Source organism: Propithecus coquereli, unplaced genomic scaffold (genome assembly GCF_000956105.1).
Source record: "Propithecus coquereli isolate 6110/MARCELLA unplaced genomic scaffold, Pcoq_1.0 Scaffold252, whole genome shotgun sequence".
Classification (NCBI taxonomy): domain Eukaryota; kingdom Metazoa; phylum Chordata; class Mammalia; order Primates; family Indriidae; genus Propithecus; species Propithecus coquereli.
The window spans coordinates 887,654-896,961 of record NW_012148086.1 but is presented as its reverse complement, the minus strand read 5'-3'; the positions used below and the strand labels follow the sequence as shown (position 1 = coordinate 896,961).

At 50.1% G+C, this 9,308-nt stretch overlaps 1 protein-coding gene across 2 annotated transcripts in view; it reads left to right on the top strand.

Annotated features, from left to right (window-relative positions):
* The first annotated feature begins 4,404 nt into the window (after window positions 1-4,404).
* Window positions 4,405-9,308, top strand: part of UPP1 (uridine phosphorylase 1) — a 24,981-nt gene continuing 20,077 nt past the window's right edge. For both annotated transcript variants that reach the window (XM_012646984.1, XM_012646982.1), the window contains exon 1: window positions 4,405-4,699. The gene's annotated coding sequence lies outside the window, so the exon portion shown is untranslated. The remainder of the gene's footprint in view (window positions 4,700-9,308) is intronic.

Genomic DNA, 9,308 nt, shown 5'->3' with positions numbered 1-9,308 from the left:
TACACAAGGAATCTCAGGGCACCCAATGGTTCTACAGGTTGAGTGAAAGCTGGAGGGAAGAAACTCACTTATTGTTATGTGAGGAGAATCTACCAATTCAAATACATTTTTGTATGGCATCTGACTCTGACCATTCTGCAGAGCTCCCCTTGGGTAGACCAGGGGGCTCAGGTCAGATGAGCCTTGGTAACCGGCCGGGAGTCATCAGCTGGGATGCAGCGAGGCCAAGGACATCAGTGTCAAATCTCAAGAGGAAAAGTGTCTCCGTGGGTCCTATGGCGTGCTGAGCCCAGGTCAGAAATGAACTCTTATTATTCCTTGGTGAAATTCGTGAAGAATTTCAGTCTGAGATAGTGGTTTAGAGGGAAACCAGTCAGGTAGGAGGATGTGTGAACTGTAGACAGAGCTGCGTGGCAACAAAGGGTGAGACAAAGGTGCTTCCTAGATTAGAGGGCTCCTGGAGTCCCTAGAAACGCTGCACTCTGCCAGCACCACCTCTCCTGAAAAAGAGGACGGGTGGTGGGGGGCAAGTACAAGTCTGCCATTGGCACCCATCCTGTTGCTGGGTGTGGCTCATAAGTGTTTCCTATGAATGTTCCGTTGCCTGTTCCTTTTCTGTAAACATGAAGACACTTGTGCAATCTCTGCGCCTTTGGGCAGCTGGAATTCCACAGGAATCCTCACTTTCTTTGACTCCACTGCAGGGCTAGCCATCGGCTGGGACTGGCGACCAGGGAAAGTGACGCCTCATCACACTGGCCGCTGGAGCCAGTCACCGTGAGTCTCTCTGAGCTGGGTAGGCTCCCGGTGTGTGGGGTCTGAGGGATCCTGCAGACTCAGCCTCTGTGCTGCGGGCAGGTTCTGTGCACGTGGGGTCTGAGTGACACCAGGGCATGTGATCTCCCACGTGTGACTCCATTCTATTTCATGGACAATAAAAATGCTAGCTGTGACCTACCCCATTGGCTTCATGACCTACTAATGGGCCAGCCAGCTGTTTGAAAAACACAGGTCTTCAGTTTCTGTCCTCTCTGAGGGCTGTTCTAGAAAATGGGGTAGCTACTGGGATAGAAGGGGAAGAGCAGCTACTCAAGGACCTGGGGAGTGAGGGCAAAGCAGAGAAGCCTCAGTTACCACCTCTGAAGTATCATCTGAGGAAGGCCAGTCCCTTTAAATGATCAGGCCTAGAGAGGCATTTAAAATGTACCAGCAGTGCCATCTCACTTCCCCTTGAGCTAAATAATTACTCTTGAAGCCACTTGCTATGGGAGCTCTAGACTGACTAACACCAGGTAACCATGAAATGTCATACATCCTAGCAGAGCAGGGACCGGTGTCAGGGAAGACAACCTTTCCACAGATGGAGTGTGGAGCTCAGGCAGTGATGCCAGCGATGGAAGCGGCTGTAAATACAGATGAAGCTTCCCTCCAGCCCCTGCACACCCCCCACCCAAGATTCATGGAAGAAGGCCCGGGTTGGGGACTGGCCTGGGAGGTTGGGGACTGCAGCTCTAGAGCACTACTCCCCAGGGCAACCTGGAAGTGTGTCCTGGGCTGCAGTCCTCAACCTTGGACCAAATAAACTCTCTATATTAATTTTGCCTCAGTTAAATTCCCGTTAGGCTAACACATCAGCTTTGGGAGATTTTCAAATACTTTGAAATTACTCTCAGGTTCTGGGAAACCTGAAGGGCAGTGAGTAGGGTGTCACTCCCTGGTCTTTGGCCCCTAAGCCCCCTCCCTCAGGCCTTCCCACCTCTCAGAGCTCAGAGCCAAGGCCCGGGCTGGGGCTGGCCTGGCGGAGCCTGCAAGCTCTCAGTCCCTTCCACACTTTCTTCCTGGGGCAGCAGCTGTTCCAGGTGGCCGCTGGTGGGCTGGGTTTGTTCCTATTTGTAAACAGTGAGGACAGGGTTTTCAGGGGCAGTTTAGCAAAGACCTGACACTGTTTGTTTCTAGTTTGTCACACTGACAAGGTTTTAAGGTGACAAATGTTAAAGAACAATCCTGGAGGCCATCGTTTTGGACTAAGCTCTCGCACTAGTCCCCAAAAGACCAGACTAAAAGTCAAAGTCACCCATGCTAAAGTTCCATGTCACAAAACTAAACCAAACGGTTAATGTGCCTCCTGAGAAATCAGGAGAGATAACAACCAGTTTTCCAAATGGGCCAGTTTCAATCTTTAACAGGCATGATAATGACCTTCCCTCCGCTTTAATCCCTCCACGAAAAAGGGAGCTTGCAGCACCTGACATTAACTCATCCTTAGGGTGGAGAAAATTTCTCACGGAGAGATTAGGATATACAGAAGTTAAGAAGTTTATTTTATCTTTTTAGAAGGAGAGAGAGTGAGAGAGAGGGAAGATGGGGAGCAGGGAGATGGCGCGGCATCCCAAAGAAAGAGAAGGGGGGCCAGCACTGAGGCCACATGGCTCGCTGATTTTAAGGGGGACGGGATGAAGAGAAAAAAAGCAGTGATGGCTGTCAGTTGATAACAAAAGCAGTGGCGACATTCTAAAGTCCAAGAGTCGGTTTCCCCACCTTTCCTGGGAGGCAGGATTATCACAGGAGATGTGACTCTGCACTTGAAATAAGGTGGAGGCTGGAGCTCCTTCTCCTGCTGTTTACTCAGGAACTGTGTGAAAGTAGATTCTCAAAAAAACAATTTTAAAGAGAAAGATTTACATCTCTTTTCCATCTATTCAGCTTTTTTCAGAAGTTGTGCAAAACAGAACTCCCACAGAGTGCCTGTTAGCAGGAGAACTCATAGCACTGATCTGCGCTATGAACTGTTCCTATGTGTGACTCCATTCTAGCTCGTGGACAGTAAAAATGCTAGCTGTGACCTACCTCATTGGCTTCGTGACCCACTAATGGCCAGCCAGCTGTTTGAAAAACACAGCTCTTCAGTTTCTGTCCTCTCTGAGGCTGTTCTAGAAAATGGGGTAGCTACTGGGATGGAGGGGAAGAGCAGCTACACAAGGACCTGGGGAGTGAAGGCAAAGCAGAGAGGAAGCCTCAGTTACCACCTCTAAAATGTCACCTGAGAAAGAAAAAACACTTATCTGAGGAAGGCCAGCCCCTATTGAACTATTGAACTTTGCTACCGAACTGTTTCTAGGAAATTGGAGAACTAGGTATTTTCCTGTGATTTCAGCAAGGCTGCCCCATCACTATGAGTTATTGTTTTGTCTCCCTGTTCCTGCCTCACAAAGAAAGTGATTCGGAAATGGCCAGTCTGCCTATTGTTCTTTGTTTCTACTTTCTCCAGCCTTCCTGTCTATAAAACCAACCCTCCTGGCTCAACTCTGTGGAACATTTATTCTATTTTAAGAAATGAAGGGTTGCCCCATTCTAGAATCACAAATATTAGTAAAGCCAATTGAGATTTTTAAATTTATTGTAATTTTGTCTTTTCACACAGTAAGCTGTTAGTATTTGTATGATTTCCCAGTTCAAGCGCAGCCTTTGGAAATGAAAAAGGAGCGTTTAATCTGCACGGACTGGTGTGGGGTGGGGTGGGGGCAGATGTCACCGGCTGCTGCTGTCAACCTCCACAGAGATTCTGGGGAACTGCAACTCCTTTTGGGAAGCAGGCACGGGATGTGCTGGGCAGCCCCTAGTGCTGGCCAGATTGTCTTCTTCCCCAGGCTTTTTGTCCTCAGGCCGGAGTAGGTGTCAGGGAAGCAGACAAGCTGACAAAGGAAAACGTGGGAGCTTGGGAGGGGCACCGGGCTCACGGGGGCCAGTGGTAGATGGCCAGGAGCTGGGGGCAGAGTGCCTCCTTTGTTTGAGACACAGTTCTGCCAGCTTAGCCTGGACTCTATAAGTGAATGAACCACATCCACTCCTCGGGCCAGCTCTGGGCTCCCCTATAATTTTCCCCTATAACTGGGGAACTCCCAGGATCATGAAGTTGCAGGATGCTCCCCAGAGGACAAACTGGGGCCGGAGAGATGAAGGGTACACACAGCCCACAATGGCCAACCACACATTTCCTGACCACCAGCCCAGGGCTGGCTCCACACTGTCATTCTCTCTAGTACTTTCTCTCAGCTGGTCCCAGCCGTAAGGGCCACTTCCAGACAAACAGTCCGGGGTCTTTGCGCTAGAGTGTGACCTCGGGATAGTTACAAAGCCCTTCCTAGCCAAGTTTCCTCTATTGCAAAACGGCTGGGACTGCAGTTAGTTGGGAGATTTCATCTGTAGTACGAATGGCTTAACGAATAACAAAAGTAACGTAAACGGCTTCCGGCTATTTATAGTTGTCTAACTCCCCAAAGAGGAGACACAATAGCTGGCAGGGCGGTGCCAGGACAACCTTCCCGCCCTGGGTGGGGTGGGCGGGGGAAGAGCCGAGGAGGGGGGCGGGGGCGAGGAGGGCGTGTCCCCTCCCCTCCCCGACAGCCTGGGCGCTGTCCTCTGAGTCCGCCGGCCACCGGGGGAGGCAGGGCCGGAGCCGGTGACCGCCGCGAGGGCTCAGCGGGCGACCGCAGCAGGACAGGGCACACACTAGTTGTTCTGAGATTCACCTTGCTGGTCGTTCCCTCCTTTCAGGGATCCCGCCAACAACCCCTCTCCCCACGGTCCGCGAGCCTCCCGAGAGCTGCCCCTTCATCCTCCTGGAGCGAGGTCTTTGTCGCCCGCGTCGCTGTGCAAGGATCGCGCAGCAGGTGTGGCGGGTCGCCGTGCAGGCCGAGCGGTGAGTTGTCCTTGACCCGGGTTCTGCCGTCGTCCTCTCTTGGCAGGATGCTCGCTCGTCCCCTGTCCTGGTGATGTTCCCATTTGCCTGTAGGTGAGACGACTGATGTCGCGTCCATCCGGGCTGCCGAGCAGCTGCAGAGAAGCTGCAGGGGAGGAGGTGCAGGAGGGCGCACGGGGAGCGTGTGCTTCCTCGAGTCCACCCCGCCGGCCCCTGCCCGTCCCGGGGACCGGCCGCCCGCCTCCGGGCGTGTGAGTGTCGGGCGGGGACCCCGGGCGGAGGCCGCCCGAGCCTAGGCGGGGCGGGAGTCGAGGAGCCGCAGAGCTGTGCTGGGCGCCAGAGAAGAGGAAGGAGCTGGTGCCTCCAGTTACGAAGTGAAGTTTTGTCCCACCCGCCTTTTGATGGGGGAGGGAATAAAGTTCAATTTTGTAGAAATGATTGTTACTCGAACCTTCGGAGTTCACACGGATTCAAGTATGCATTGGTCCAACGTGCAGCAAAATGTCTCCGCATAAATACTGGCAGTGAGTGGTCTGACAGCGCAGCGGAGAAACTTTAGCGTTACGTGTTACACGACACCAGCGGAATCTGCATGGGGAAGTGGGTCCCTGCGACATTTTTTTTTTTTTTTTTGAGACAGAGTCTCACTGTGTTGCCCGGGCTAGAGTGCCGTGGCATCATCCTAGCTCACAGCAACCTCAAACTCCTGGGCTCAAGCGATCCTCCTGCCTCAGCCTCCCCAGTAGCTGGGACTACAGGCATGCGCCACCATGCCCGGCTAGTTTTTTCTATATATATATTTTTAGTTGTCCAGATCATTTCTTTCTATTTTTTTAGTAGAGACGGGGTCTCGCTCTTGCTCAGGCTGGTCTGGAACTCCTGACTTTGAGGGATCCACCCGCCTCGGCCTCCCAGAGTGCTAGGATTACAGGCGTGAGCCACCGCGCCCGGCCCTGCGACGTTCTTTTAGAGTTCTAGACCTAGCAGTGCCCAGAGAAGGCGGGGCGCCCCAGCGCCGGCGGCTGTCGGCAGGTCTCCTCTCCCTTCCGGGTTCGGCTCGGAGGTGACTGGAGGTCGCGGCGACTGCCCGCAGCCTTCCACCCAGACCCGCCGCGCCTCCCGCCGCGGAGGGCGGTCCCCTCTGACGGTGAGTTTCTGGGAAACGCCGTCTGAAATCCGGAACAGAAAGGGGCCTTTTCCTGCGAAGGCGGTAGAAGCAATTTTGAGGCGTCCGAACGACCTGTCTAGTTGAACTCTCCTGTCCGTGTGTCCGTCCCCTCTCCCTTCCCCCACCGTCCCCGGCCTCTGCCGGCCTCATTTCTCGCCTCCAGATACCTTCAGGGTGAAAAAGACCGTAGGTTCCATTCATTTGCTGTAACGTTGGGTTTAAAAAAAACAAAACTTTGTGACTTCCTTGAGTGGAAAGTATGTCTTAATCTGGGTTTTTAAAAGCCCTTCTGAGCCGTTCCCGGGGCGTGCCATTGTCGCCGCCTTTCGATTTGTGCAAACCTTCCCCACTTCTCCGCCAATCTTACATTATTTCCTTTCCTTCTTCAGAGGCCACATTAACCTTCTGGTTCTCCGAATAAGCCTCATTCCCACAGACTTCTTTAATTCAGCGCAAGGTTATTGGGCACGAATTATATTTTTGGTTCCATCACTGGTGGACATTAACGCTTTAGTTAAAAAGGATAAATTAGTTTTTGTTTACATGGGATTTTTGTCAAAGTTGACTTTTGTTGTCTTTACTGATCATAAAATTAATGCAAACTTATTAAAAAAAAAACCCAAAACAGAAAGTGAAACTTCCAGGCTTTCGGACTCCCTAAAGATAGCAGGAGACGTTCATTCTTCCTCTTCCTCTCTCTCCCATTCTCTGTCTCTCTCACACATACATTTGCTTTTGAAATATGTTCATTCAAAAAAGTATTAGGTTGTCAACGGAAAAGAAGCCAAACTCTGTAAAATAATTTAAAGAGGTTTATTCTGAGCCAAAGTTGAGGACCATGACCCGGAGCCATGCCCAAGAAGCCTTGAGCAAGTGGACTCACTGTGACTGGGTTATAGTTTGGTTTTACACGTTTTGGGGAGACAGGTAAAATCATAAATCAATACGTGGGAGGCATACATTGGTTTGGCCTGAAAAGGCAGGACATCTCAAAGTGGGGGCTTACAAGTCACAGGTGGGTTTAGGGATTCTTTAGTTGACAATTGGCTGAAAGAGTTAGGCTTTGTCTAAAAGACCAGGAGTCAGCAGAAAGCAGTTAAGATAAGGGTCTTCTATCTGTCATGTGATGCTATACCGGAATCCGGTTGGGAAGTAAACCACATCATACTGGGTTAACAAAACTTGTTTAGTGAAATTTTATCATTTGTAGGTGTGACTCACCAGGCCCCCTTACGCAGGAATTTTTGAGCAAAAGAAAGGATCAGAGTTCAGTCCTCGATGTTTACGCACTAAGTTATTTACACAAGTACTCTAAGGAACTGATTTTTGTTTAATGGGTTAAAACTTAAAAAAAAAAAAGGAAACCCCAAGAAACTAAAACTTAAAAAGATCAGGGATTTTTTTTGTTGGTGGTATTTTTTTTTTTTTTTTGTAAGTTGGATCTGGCAGTGGGTAGGGGAGCCCTAGGCACTCACAGCAAAGGTTCCTCCCTGTGGAGCCAGAGAGGGAGGTTCAGAATTTTCCTGGGGGCAGAACCTGCAGGCCAGGTGAAACTGGCTTCCTAGAGAGGTGAGAGACTTGCCTTGGAGAAACTGAATTTAGTTCCCTCTGTGTAGCGTGAGAGCATCTTGGTACAATGTTAGGAGAAATGTTTCCTGAAATCAGCTCCAGTCAGGGTGAAATTTCCCTCTTGGGGAGTTGGCTAGGGCTTTAGAGAAAGGGTCTGTTCTTCTCTCTCAGGACAAAGGGGGTAGATACTCTTAGGACCTCTATTTAGATGTCCCAGTGCTGATCTCTAATTAAATCCCATTTGTAAAATTAGTGCCCTGTGGTGACAGGACTCCGTCCTGGCCATTCTCTTCCCTTGGTGTCCCTCTGTGGTCTTGGTCCTGGGCTTCTCTTAATTGTTGATTCCTGGGGTTTGCCCTTGGCCCTAGTTCTCAGCTGCCCTGTTTTCCTGTGGCCAAGCTTCTGTTTTGAATCTGCTTGGTGATGACTCTTCAGACTTCGTTTCCCCACGGGGTGATGCCCACCATGCCTGCGCAAGAACCATGGTGCCTCATGTGAAACATCCAACCACAGCCCCTTGCCTAGTGAACTTCGTCCTTCCCTGTCTAATCCCAGCTGGAAACCGAGGCAGCTTTGTCCCACCGTTAGGTCAGCCCTGAGATGGAAAGTTCTGTGGCAATGTCTGAGTGTGGTGTGGACTTCTTTCCTAGAAGAGATTAGAGTTGCTCCCGTAACAATTGAGTTTAGGACTGGGGAGGTTTTGCTTTTAGGTAGATGAGGGGTTTCAGAAACTCAAATGCCTTCAGCTCAAAATAATTTTTATGCCATAGTAGCTTATTCTGGACCTTCTCACATGGATCTACCATGCAAGTCTCTGTCATTTCCTGTTTAAAACCTTTCAGGGGCCCCCAGTTACCTCCAGGATGATGTTTAAGATTTTCATTAGGACACATAACCACGAGGGTACTCGTAGATGCAGCTGCCCACACTGAGCGGTTGACCTCTCTGTCCTCATTGCTGCCTGGGCTGTCTCATGTGTGTCATGTGTCCTCCCTTTGTTAAAATACTGTTGTTCCTGTTAAAGGGTGCTTTCCAGGCTCATGCCTAGTCAAGAATCATTCAGAACCCATTGTTGCTGCTTTCTAGGAGCACTCGGGGTTTGCATTCTTTCTTCTTTTCTGCTCCCTTCTTCGTGGCTGAAATAAACCTCCCAGGTCCTGTTGCACCTTTACGTGGCCTCCCTGACTTGGAGTTATCTCCTGCCTTGCTGGGTTTGCTACACACACTGAACTAGCTTCTCGGTGTCCTGGGTCCTTATCGTCTCTCCAAATCATACATATCGGAGATGCTTTTACACTAGACTGATTCTAATCTCTGCGACACACGACACACGGTGAGGGGTCAGGGGACAGCCTCTTAGTCTCATTTATTTCACAGGAGACTTCAGATTCTTTAAACGACTAAGGCATGGTAATGCCTAGCACTTTTTGGTATCTTACAGACATTTAATGCCATTTCTAACTATGTTACTGAAAGCACCCACCAAGTGTCAGAATTCATTTTGTTATTGAAGTTACTGCGATTGCTTTTGGTGGGGTGAGGCAGGAGAAGGCAGAATCAAATGGCACCTCTCCTGTGGTGAACAATGGCTGCAGTGGGCTAATCTGGTGATGGTGTTTGGCAAGCTGGCTTTTCTCAGCCAAGCAGGAAACAGGAAGCGGAAGGGTGCATCACGGTTAGATCTGGGATAATGGTGAGGCTGGAAGTACATTCTGTAAAATCAAATGTCTCATTGGGAAATAAATTATATATATTATCTGTTGGAGGAAAAATGTCCAAGCCAAACTCTGTAAAATAATTTAAAGAGGTTTATTCTGAGCCAAAGTTGAGGACCATGACCCGGAGCCATGCCCAAGAAGCCTTGAGCAAGTG